The sequence below is a fragment of the Rhipicephalus sanguineus genome, chromosome 6, assembly GCF_013339695.2.
Source record: "Rhipicephalus sanguineus isolate Rsan-2018 chromosome 6, BIME_Rsan_1.4, whole genome shotgun sequence".
Lineage (NCBI taxonomy): Eukaryota > Metazoa > Arthropoda > Arachnida > Ixodida > Ixodidae > Rhipicephalus > Rhipicephalus sanguineus.
Genome location: NC_051181.1, coordinates 120,122,880 through 120,135,456, shown reverse-complemented (window position 1 = coordinate 120,135,456; position 12,577 = coordinate 120,122,880). Strand labels below are relative to the sequence as shown.

General features: G+C 46.6%; 1 protein-coding gene across 4 annotated transcripts in view; it reads left to right on the top strand.

Moving 5' to 3' along the window:
- The first annotated feature begins 5,394 nt into the window (after positions 1-5,394).
- Positions 5,395-12,577, top strand: part of LOC119396274 (hepatocyte growth factor receptor) — a 59,648-nt gene continuing 52,465 nt past the window's right edge. The window contains exon 1 of one of the 4 annotated variants that reach the window (XM_037663416.2): positions 5,395-5,795. The gene's annotated coding sequence lies outside the window, so the exon portion shown is untranslated. The remainder of the gene's footprint in view (positions 5,796-12,577) is intronic. The other 3 variants (XM_037663415.2, XM_037663418.2, XM_049417026.1) reach the window with 3 other exon arrangements.

Genomic DNA, 12,577 nt, shown 5'->3' with positions numbered 1-12,577 from the left:
GTCATTGAAAAAACTTGACTTCACAGAGTCATCAACGCAATATTTTGCTGACGACATTCAACCGCTTTCGCTGCTTATTTTGCTGGCTTCATGTAACTCCATACAGCAAGCAAAACAATAGCTTCAAAGATCTAAGTAACCATTACATTTTTTTTTTCAGTGGCATGAGCATTGAGGGACACTCTTGTTTCTCCTCCAAGCGTATCAGAGCATACCTTGACTTAAGATAAGGACCATTTAACTGTCAAGATAATGAATGAAAATTCATTGATTGAGTTCATTGAAATAGTGTGAGCAAGTGCGATTGTGGCACCTGGCGGAGCAGATCTCAACCACGCGCTTCTTTTTACGTGACCTCTGACATTTGCTTTGGAAGCGCGCGAAACATAAAGTTAACCCGAAGAATATATCAAGGTCACCCGAACGCTGACGTGCGGTTTGGCGAGTGAGGGTCGCTTCCAGGATTTTTGTTAAGCCTGCGTTGTAATACCACGCCCCTCTTTTAAAAAGACAAATGAAAATGTGTCTTGATGAAGGTAGCTTCAAAACCCTTCGTTTTTTAGTAGCTGATGTCGGGAAACAAATGTTAATCTCAAAGGCTATGTCCCTGCCGGCTGCGTGCGCTGAAGGTAAAGTTCCACGCGTGTATGAAGCGGAACTTTGACGTTGGGGTTCTATTGCGCTTGAACAGTATTGTTAATTGTATTAATTTGGATAGCATATGGGGTCTAAACATTGTCCATGTGGTTTCAAATGACCCGAAGCGCTCTCGGTATATGCAGTCAGCAAAAGCACAGTCTTTGAAATCAGTTTTTGTTAGCCAAACCAAGTCATCAGTGTAGTGTGGTCATTTTAAGATTAATTTGTAAGCTTCTAAGATTTTCTCACGCCGTTGCGATGGGAAACTAGGGGTTGTAAATAAAGATCGCGATGGGTACTGAAAGATTATAAACTTTATATACGCCATCCGTTAATATTAAGCTTATCTGCAGATGGACGGTGCATGGATAGCATTTTCTTCGCGCAACAATCAAGCAAGACCTGAGAGCCGACTGAATGTTATTCCAACACTTCTAAATGTGAAGAGCGACGTGAAACGTGAATAGCGATGACGGCGCTTGTTGGTGCATCGTCATGTCAGTACCGTTATTCCTGCAAGCTCCCTTCATTCTAACCAACAATCAGACATACTGAGCTTACTATATCACACACTTCATGTTTGATTTTATATTAAATCACGTATTGGATTAACGTTGCCACACATGTGTTTATAAAACTCACATGAATAAACTGTCATCGTGCCCTCCATGTTAAAGTATCATGGCACCCATGGGAAAGGGCATCAGGTCGCCATGTACAGTCTGGTACATCATTAAAGGGAACAGTCAGCCGTTAATAAAGACAGGGTACTTACCCTTAGCTAACGGTAAAGAACGCCTGACTAGGCATAATTTAAGAAAAAGAAAAAGAATTTGACTTCGTGTCCTCGCACCGTATATCAGGGATATTCGGCACCTGACAACAAACAGTATGTTTCTTTCAACAAAGTAGACCAGACCGTACAAGCTAAATACAGCAGACTCCTATTAAAGCGAATTCGGTTACGAACATTCAGATATGATGAGAAGCATATGCGAACATTTGGTTTGTTGTCCACATATGACCGTTGGCCATGAGCCTAAGAGATCCGCTTCAAAAGGCCTGGATTGGAAAATCGACTTAGAGAAAGGGGCCTTGCTAACTCATCAGAAGAAATTGCCTTTTGATGGTTACAAATAGTCATGTGATAGCGTCGACGATAACGTGTAAAGTGTAGTGGTGTCACTAAACGTCGCGGTGACCGTGCAAGGTGCAAGCCCTGACAAGTAGTGAGACGACATCACTCCATGATGTGCTCTTTATGGTGAAGCTGCCAATGGCCATTGCTCTCCAGTGTTTTGCTTCGTCTTTGTCAACAAAATGAGGGTACTTATAAACATAGGCGTGCGCAGGTTTCGCCTTCAGGGGGGGGGGGGGGGCAGCCCCCCCCCAAAGCATGGGGCAGACTTTGCGCCCCCTCCTCTTAGGCGACTAGGAGGAACGGCAGCCCACATGCCCCCTCCCCCCCCCCTCTCTCCCGTGCGCACGCCTATGCTTATATATATATATATATATATATATATATATATATATATATATATATATATATATATATATATATATATATATTCTCAGAAGGCCATAGATAAATGTCACAGTCTGCGACAGCTCGCAAGTTTGAAGGAATACCGACACAAAAATTTTACGTCTTGCTTTTTCTGTCGCAATAAGTAGCTAACTACCCGTTTTAACGGCTGGAAACGTCGTTTCTCGAGCGCGCGACAATTATTTATTTGGAGGTGGTTTTACAGCGTCCAGTCGCAGTTTCGGTTTCAAAGAGCGCCGAAAGAGGCGGGACCCAGAATGGTTTTCTTGTAAACATAGCTGACTGCTTGAGCACAAAACACCGTGTGCACGTGAGTACCGCGTTGACAACCCTTTGCGTCAGCCTTTGTGCGCCCGTGCAAGTCCATCCGTTGAAGATTTCTGCTACACTGTAAAGCATTTTGCACCCTAAGGCGGTTTCGAGCAAGCAAAACCCCCTTTTGCCTAACCAAAATTTGCAAAAATTAGGGTGTAAGGGTGTTTTCCTTCTCCAAAGCACCTTTAAGGGTTGATGTTCTAAGTAAAAAACCCTTTAGGAGTTAAGGGTGTTATGGGTTATCGAAACACCCATGGCCCATACCACAGCGTGCCAGATGATAACTGGGACTCGCTGATTAAAAAGTCGTTGGATCTTAGGCGAGTTTAGATTAAAGGATATCTCTCTTTTAGGGCTATCTACAAACATACCATAACTTTACGCCTATTCTCTCCATGTTTTATGTTCATTTATACGGAACAGCAAGTAAGGCTGCGTAGCGCGAGCGCTCCGTCCATGGGGTATTTTACAATACGCTCTGCTTGTGTACGATTTGGCGCGTGCGTGCACCTTCTATGCTGATGCCATCTGTAATTGCATGTTCGCTGAGTCCTGACTGGTAGATTTTCTTTATCACGTTTTTTTTTAGTGATAAGGGTGTTTAGGCCCTTGAAACACCCCTTGATAAGGGTGTTAGGCCAATGGCAACACCCTATAGTATGGGTGTTTTGATACGTGAAAACACGCTTTTCCTAGGGTGTAAGAGTGTTAGTTATAGACAAGGCAAAACCCACTTAAGGGTGTAAACTGGTTTACTGTGTAGGAGCGCTCGCAAGGAAAATGATAGCAATGACGAACTCGTGATGCAAGTGGAATTTGGTTGTTTGTATAGTTGTTTGCAATATGTCGTGAGGTGGGGTGTTTCGAGTGCAATTGCGCGGCATGCACTCTATAATTTATTTTAAGTAAATTCTAGGCTATATTAGCAGCTGATATTTTGTAGATGATGTGTGTGCGTCCTATCCCACAAATTATCTGGCCTTCAAAATTTTGTGTCGCTTTGCACCGGTGCCGTCAAGCAACGATTACACAATAACTTACCAAGAGATGACGCAGGGGCGCTTTAATTACATCGTAAACATCCATTAGGCGTCTGTTTTTACGTTTACGTTTTGGTTTCAAGGTTGATCCAGTAACTTAACCTCCCATTAGAAAAAAGAAAAAAAAAAATTGGCGCAACAGGAATAAGCCACTTTCGGCTTCCTGCATCACTACCGATTATAGACAAACATACATTTACGGCCCATTCGAGTAAGCCCTAAGGAGAGTTTATCATAAAATGAGTGACGTGTACAGATGGTTCCGTCGCTCAGTAGTGCAGAGTTAGAAAGAGTATGTTCGAGCAACCGATCCAAACTTCCTGAGCCTGTGGATGCGGTCAAATGGAAGCCTTCACTGGTCAGAGCGTTAGAGACATGTCTGCGTATATACAAGGGCGTCCGCAGAACTTTTTGCAAGGGGGTGCATCCGCGAGGAGGGGGGGGGGGGGTGATGGGGGCATTTAGCACAGGCAGCCTTTATTTCGCTGTCGTGAAATGTCCGGCAAAATTAGTCATTATTGTGTAAAGTGCAAAATTGGCTGGCAATTCTGAAGGCCGTTTCACACGAATATGTGGCACATGAGTGTGCTAATCAAGCTGTGTAGCATATTGCTGCTGCATAGAAAAATATTATCCAAAATTCCTGCTTGCTCCCTGCTTACCGCATCAGCGGTAAGGATTAATTGCCGATGAATAATGATCACCAAACAATTAAGGATGCTCGTTTTTATTATTTTCTAAATGTGAATCATCTCTTCTTTTTGGCTATCTATCAATATTCACATAATCGGTCAGAAAGGTGGGAGTCATGAATTGTCAATAGTATCTTGCGAAGCATAGGCCAATTGTACGAGCGTTTCACTACATTAGCGCCGTGGCGAGCATATACACGGTGTTTCTGCTTAGGCAATATAGATTTTTAGTAAAAAAAAAATCTATATTCGCGCACGTCCTCTTCGCACGCGAACTCGAGGCGCGGAAACACCTCGCCGTAGCTAAAGTTACCTTTAAAAGACTGATTAACAAATTCCTATTAATGAACTTTTTTATGATCGACTAGAGAGCAGTTGTTTGGGGGGCGTCACGATTTATGGCATACCCATATAATACTGCGTACAGTGCGAGGTTCTGCCCTAAAACGACGAGGCACAATAATCAAAGACGTTTGAGTTCGCCGTCCCTCGTCCCAACGCGCGCTCAGTATGAAACATCCAACGTTATCAACACAGAGAACACGAACAACCCAACCAAGGCCATATCCTCATTCGAAAGGTGTTAATTGTCAATCTCAACCGTCCGTGGGAAGTGAGAGAGCGATAAAAGGCAAACAGATTGCCGCGGCTTCTGATAATGAGTCCAAATGGCCGAGTGTCAACAATCCCTTGGCTCTCACGAACGTTTCTGTACACTTCGGACAGTTCTTATTTGCGCTTGATCCGTCGATCAGCTCCGAAGTCGAGGTGCCGTGCCTCACTCGGGACCTCAGCGCGCTCATCCGCAAACGGGACGCTACGGCAGCTCTCTTCGCCGAGGGGGAGAGAGACAACGAGGTTCTCTCTCTCTCTTTCTGATCCTCCTGCCCGACGAGTTTTCTTTCCAACAAGATGGAGAGGAGAAGAGTAGCTAAGATCCGCCCACATTCCGGTGCAGCCAAGGCGCAACACACGAAGGGAGTTCGCCGTCGCTTGGCAGCCAAGCCGCGCGCCTCTAGGAGTTGGAGCGACGCTAGGAGTGCAGCCGACGCCGACGTTCCCTACGGGCGTGCAGCCACGTGATTTCCGACGTCGTTCCTCGTCAGCGACGCTGCGATTACGGCAACATCCGCTAAAGCCGCGGCAAGGCAGCCGAAAGTCGCGGCTTCTCCACTTAAACTGCGAGCGGTTTGGAGCTAACCAACGCGAAAAAAAAAGAGGAACCTGCGGACAAGCTGCAAGCGAGCAAGTCGAGGTGTGTTCTGTGCTGCGCGTGTGGGGGCGTCCCGTTTCCTACGTGTCGTCTGCTGCGTATCGTCGCTTCTTTCTTTACGCTGTGTGTTTGACGTTGTGGGAACCTGAGTGCTCTTCGGGAGCGGTGTGCGGTGACATTTTGCAGGAGCGGCGCGGCGGCCGCTGTAAAAGGTGTGTTCTATCGCGCGTGTGCTGCGCGATCTGGCGGTTGTCCTGCGGTAGCAGTGACCGACCGTGACTTCTGCCTACCTACCCACCTACCTACCGGAGGCGCATCATCAACTCAGGAGTGCTCACATTCCACACCAGGTGGGTCACCCTCTGCGCAGACGGAGCCGGTGTTGCTCTACGACGGCACGCCTTTCTGACGGCTTCTCCTTTTTATTTTTCTTATTTGCTGTATATAGTTTCATCATTGTTCCTCCTTATCATACCCGCTGTTGAATCGCCCCGTCTCTCTGAGAGTAGTCGACGAATATCTCACGCGTTTCGGTACTCGCAGGCTCCTATTTTCCCGACAGCGGGAATAATCCGAACCCTGTCAGCGCGTATCGCGCCTGTTACCTGCACATAGTAGTACGCCGTGTGTGCGATCGACACAGCTATACAACAGTTGCCGCGAGTGAGTTCTCCATCCGGTACACATAAAAAGACAGGTGTCGGCGCCCCGTGACGTCAGGTATTGCCGTTTCCATCGAATCGTTATGACTTGTCGTGCCCCTTGTAAGCTCTCATATCAATTGGGAAGGTTAAACGATTACACAAGAGATGCTAACAAAAAAAAAAAAAACAGAAAAATGTCAAGCGCTACTCTGTCGACGCAGCCTGAAAGGCGCCACCTCAGCTCGGTATTTTCCTGCTCTTATCTAACGACCTTTTTCTCCGCGAAGAGTGGTTTGCTGACGACGTGACGGAATTCCGCCACACAAGCTGCCGCGATCGAGTCAGTAGGCGCTGGCGGGAATAGTCGTCAGTTAACCGTATTTAGTAAACTCTGGCGTAATCGTGTTTTAGGGCATGTATTCAATAAATGAAGCCCGGTCAACGGTAATTTCTTGTGAATTTCGCCTCTGTACTCCAGAAGCGTAGTCAGAAATTTTTTCGGGGGGGGGGGGGGGGGGTTCAACCATCCTTTTTTTATGTTCGTGGCGTGGGTTTGCATGTGTGCGTGTATATATACACATGCAAAATAGAAAAATCTTGGGGGGGGTGAGGTTCGACCCCCCCCCCCCCCCCGGCTACGCCCTTGTGTAACCAAGCGGGTTTACAAATAAGCAACGCTGCGCGCATGAAAGAATATAAACAGAGAAAGAAGATTGGCATATAGTCTTACACCTCTTGAGTGTACTAAAGCTTTATCACAGGATCCAAATGATCTGATGTGCTATTGTTGCTGCTGTATCCAAGTAGTTCCTTTTAACCACAGCACACATCGCTATCCGACTAGCTTAGCTGCCGCACAACGACAACTATTTAACGGCACTGTACGGCGATACGGAGGCAACATTAACGAATATGATCAGAACTCAATCCTTACAAGATTCCCGCGCGCTCAGCGACTTTACCTGAATGTTACCATCGCGAAAACATATCTCCTTGGCACAGGTACAAATCAGTACAAATACACGCTTTCGCTACAGATACTGCGCTACCCAGCACCTCCACCAATTGATAGTACGCGTTTAACGTTAGGCGCGGTAGCTTTTGCAGCTGTTTATGATCTGAAGAGAAAGGGGGCAAAGTTGAGCGAGCGCGATCCCCACCAATATCAACCTTAGGTATGCATCAAACGTCTCCTATTCCTCTACGTCTTTTGCTGGCACCCGTATTTGTCACTGGGGTATTAATCTTTTTAGATTACATGCGACAAACACAAGTGCTCACCAATTTTGCCATCGCTTCCCGAATCCATGCGATTAGCTGTGCGCTCACAGAAACGTCGCACACGCTACAGAGAAATCGCGATGTAGTGGCGGACTGGGAACACGACACACAAATAGCGTAGCGATACTCTTACTTTGCGCTTTGTAGTCTCCATACCGCTTTTTTTTTTTTTTTCGAATGCGATGTCGCAGATCTTCCGGTGGCTGTCCGCCTAGCCTGTCACGTCACCTCCGACAACAATCGGCTTTGTTGTCACGCTGCAACACAGCGTCGCTCTCGAAACAATGCCCCGAAAGCTCGGCCGTATTTCGTTGCCCGAAGTGGTTGCAGTTAAAGCAGCAAGAACCTTTGGGCGTTCATATGGCATTTCGCGAACCTTTTTCGTTTACAAGCCCTTACTCTCATTGGATGGTCACCTTCTCTGATAATATGCCCAACGTCGTGATTGGCTGGCGCCTGACAGTTTTATAGTGTAAGGACTTTTGCTACGGGCATAGGTGCACAGTGGTCTGAAAAGCGAAACTTTGGTCTGAGTCACTGCCGGCTTGTTTGGTACGTTTGTGTCACACTGCACAGCTGAAAGTTTAAAGGTACGCCAGAGGTCATTCTATAGGGTTATGTTAATAATACAGGTATTTGAGAACCTTCCTGTCGTTAATTTCACTATTATACGTTACTCACTAAACCATAAATGAAAGTCAAAGCTTTATCATTCAAGTCTGCACCGATATATCCCGACCACCTGGGGTTACTTAACAAGCACCTAAATCTAAGCTCACAGGCCTCTAGCATTTTGAGTCCATCGAAATGCGGTCGCAGCGGCCGGGATTCGATTCCGCGACCTTCGGGTCAGTAGTCGAGAGAGAGAGAGAGGTTTATTTATAGAAAGGCAGAGAGGTCGGCCTGAGCGATATTATGCTCTAGCCTGCTACTCTACACCGAGGGTGGGGACCACCAAGGTGGATCCTTATGAAGGTTAACAAAGGAATTCAGTAGGTCCAATATAGTATCTTCTAATTATTCAAATACAACATATCGGTTAGGTAGCGTACATAAACAGCGATACTTGCTGAGATACAGCGATATCGAGAAGTTCCCAGCACAGCCTGTTTACCCTGCGTATCATATATCCACACTGCAGATAGAAATATGGAGCAAAGAGGGGGGAGTGAGGGCTGAAAGTGTAAAGGACATCATCATGGGAGCATTTCTCCGCTAACAAAACTGAACACGCAGTGATACCCATCATTTACTTTTTGATCAGGCTTCTCTTACCCTTTATGCTATATTCCGGTATATAAAGTATACATCTGCATATAGAAGTATCCAAAACCAAGTACTTATTCACTTTGAAGACCACACCATTCGCTACAAAGACAAAGTTAACATAGATCTATCCGGGATAACACAACTTCGAAGCACCGCGCTAAGCTTTGCGACATTTATAGACTTTGGGACTTTCCTAAGTACGTATACATATATAGCGGCGCTGCTTACTCACGCGCTTATCGAAATGTGACCACGCAACTGCAGTATGCTTGCACATCGGGAATGCGCGTACAGAAAACGATGCCGAAAAAGCACACGTATATGTGTGCTGAAAGTTCAGCGTCTTCCGCACGACACATTCCATACATTCTCGTCGCCGGGATTCCAGATCAGTGCGTATATATCGAACGTCTACGTCGGGGTATGCACCTTTTCGACAAGGGCTCCTTGGGATACCGCCGTAATCCCCTCTGTGCTCTTGGAAATATGCGTGACACCCCAGAAACACAATGCCGATGCTATATGATTTCAGCCTTTGTACACCTATGCAACAGTAGAGAAAGGAGGTGCTCCCTCTCTCCAATGGAAATGTCTATAAAGTCATAGGCGTGCGCACAAGCATAGGGGGAAGGGGGGGCAACCATCGAGAGGTGGCGCCAAGTCAGCCCTATACCTTTACCAACCTTTACTCAGTCGGGATTGGAGTTAAGCGGAGAATTCCAGTGCGCAAGCGTGGCATTATGCGCGATGCGACGAAGTTCTCTAGCTGCATCTACTCTTGACAAGGGTATGAACAGTGTGGGCGCTCCATCGTGGGCACATCGGGCAGCGTCGTCAGCGAGGTGGTTACCACTGATGCCACAGTAACCCGGCAGCCATTGTAAAACAATGTCGTGTCCTTGATCAGCGGCGCGATGACAAATTGCATTGATATCAGACACCAACTGGTGGCAGTTTCCACGTCGTAGACTTCGCATGCATTGAAGGGCTGCCTTGGAGTCGCAGAATATGGCCCATCTACTAGTATCATTACTCCAGCTACAACTGCCATCCAAGATTTCTCGACGTGACGCTACAATGATGTGCCGGTTGTGGATCGGTGTAGCATTTACTAACTCATTCAGCCATCGCATTGGCATGGCAGATTCATCCATGTGCGAAAGCTGCAATTGTACAGAGACTATCGAACATCTCTTGTGCCACTGTGCCCAATTTGATGAAGATCGCCGGACTCTCCAGTGTGCCTTGAATAGACTGGATGACCAACCCTTTAATGAAGCAAAGATCTTAGGAGCCTGGCCGCGTAGCGTATCAGCCCAGAAAGCCACACGAGCCCTCCTGCGGTACTTGAAAAGAACCGACCGCCTGTGAAACTCGGCACACTGTGTGTGTTTGTGTGATGTGACATGTGTCTATCCTCCTCTCTCTCTCTCTCTCTCTCTTTTACTCCTCTTTTCCCCCTCCCAATGTGTAGGGTAGCAAACTGGACGCATAGTCTAGTTAACCTCCCTGCCTTTCCTACATTCCTTCTCTCTCTCTCTCTCTACTCAGTCGGGCATATATCTCGTCATTGTCGCTTGATTTTCATGTGTGTGCATCTTTTGCGAACCTTGTTTTCTTTTGAACTCGACCAATACGGGTGGTGCTGCAAAAAAGCTTAGCCCTCCCACCTCCCTGATGGAGAACCTTGTGCACGCCTCTGAAACGAACGCCTATATATACTGTAGTATACGCACAATGATACAGTGTTTTCATTTGTCTTTTATGCACATCTACTTTATAAAGAAGCGGCATGGTTCCATCACTCTGAGCGGCCTCGGACGTGACAAATAAGAACGGCCTTGCAACATGTGCGTGCACATTGATATGCACGCCGCCGCTGACTATACGTAGACATTTCGTAAGACAGCTCTGTATACAGTTCTGCAAAGTCTCGCCTCGAATGAAGGGCGCGTTCCCGATGCTTGCGACATTCTGCTTATATAGGCTCTAAACGGCCCTGTCTTGGATCTGTTGTTGGTCGAAGTCGTTGTACTTGTCAGACTGACAAGCCCTGAAGGTCGCACAGAATTTGCGCCTCGACTTGAGCATGGAGCCGCGCGTAGATCAAGAAGCTGCCTGCGCGCCGCTTCGGCTTATCAGTTCAACATAGACAAAAAATCTACTCACAGATAGCGAAAGTCCTGATAGTTGCATTACTTCAAGTCTTGAAGGAGCTGCAAAACTTCAACTTGGTTTGTAACAGCGGAAGCCTATAGCTCTCCAGCTTAAAAATGCGATATGTTTCTCCAACGGAAGTCGTTTGATTGAACTTGGCGCCCTTCAGAAAACATGATTTTAGGCTCTATATAAGTCGTGTACGAGCACATTTGGAGCGTCATGCGAACGCTGATAGCGTTGCGGCTTGTCTTGGACGCTGTGGGAACACTTACGTCCAATTTCATTTGACAATCGGATAAGCAATGCAGAAATTTGTGCCGAACCGTGAAAAGAACGCTGTACAGCATCGAAATCAATGAAAGAAATGTGTAATAATATGTGAATCAGCAAATGCATGCATAGGATTGACCACATCTTTAAGGTGAACACCTCATCAGTATTCAAGCCGGTAAAACTAGAACGTTTATTCTGCTTCACAGTGGAAATGTCCGTTATATGACGTCTAATCATGGTGTCGATAAACACATAATAGTTTTCCAAATTATGTCTTAGACATCAGCTTCTATGAGGTTTTGAATACTAATGATGTGTTCACTTTAGATGTGGACGACCTTGTACATGCATCGAATCACTGGCGCAGCCAGGGGGTAGAGGTGGGGATTTCATCCTTCCCCCCTCTTTTCAATTCTGTATGCTATGCAAACGTACAAATGCACACACGAACATACAGAACACGAGGATACAGACTATGGGCTGCCACGAAGAGGGCCCAGGTTCGAATTCCGTTCCATCCTGTATATTTTATCTCAACTCGTTCTTTTTTTTATTTCGCGTGATAGCGGTTACAGACACCGGCGGCGGCGGCGGAAAACTGCGGCGCCCAAAACGGCTGGTGTGATCTGTAGCTATATGCTCCTCGAATACCTGCTTATTCGAGTATGGCATGCATGCATGCCGTTGGCCAGTCCACGAGACGTCAGTTGTGTAAACAGGCACAGGATGTCCATCACTACTACACTTGTTCTTCTGCTGGACGAATGAAACGAAGAAACAAAACGGGGGGGGGGGGGGGGGGGGGTCTGAGAAACCCGGATGCTTGCACGCGAGCGGCTACGCTTGGAAGACCGGACTATTGAATTTCGGCGCGGAACAGTTGAGGACAGTCTGCCTCTGGCCAGACAGTCTTATGTTGCAACAAAAGATAAAAAAGAGAGAAAGACTTACAGTAAGCTTGTGGGAGTCGCACCCACGACTTTCGCATTACCCATGCGTGCCACATCCATCGCCATGTCCGCGAATGGCAACGTTCCCCGGGATAGCTCTTGTATACATCCATGCATAAATACTCAGGACTGTGATCGTGGGATGAGCCGCGCCGTTGTGGCACAATCGGCAGTGCGACGCGCGTATAATGCTTAATGCTTTTTTGTCCATTGAAGTTCTCTTTAGCATATCATGTCTACAACTCAAGAACTACAAATCACTTCTCCTATAGATGCTTTACTTGGCTTCATTATATATTATACACACATACATGAGCCAGTCAGATTAGTCGTTTCAGACAGTTTTAACTCAAAGCGCTCTTCTGCAGGCGATAGGTGACGAGCTTCACTGTGTATTTAACTGGGTGGCGCCTCAGTCGATTTACCCGCTGAAGAAAGCGTGAAAGAGATATATGTATCGGGAGTGTGTGGTATCTAATAACTCACAGGATTCCTTATGCGTTCGCCTAAGACGACTCGAAGGCGAAAGTCATCTTTTTTTTCTTCACAGTCGAT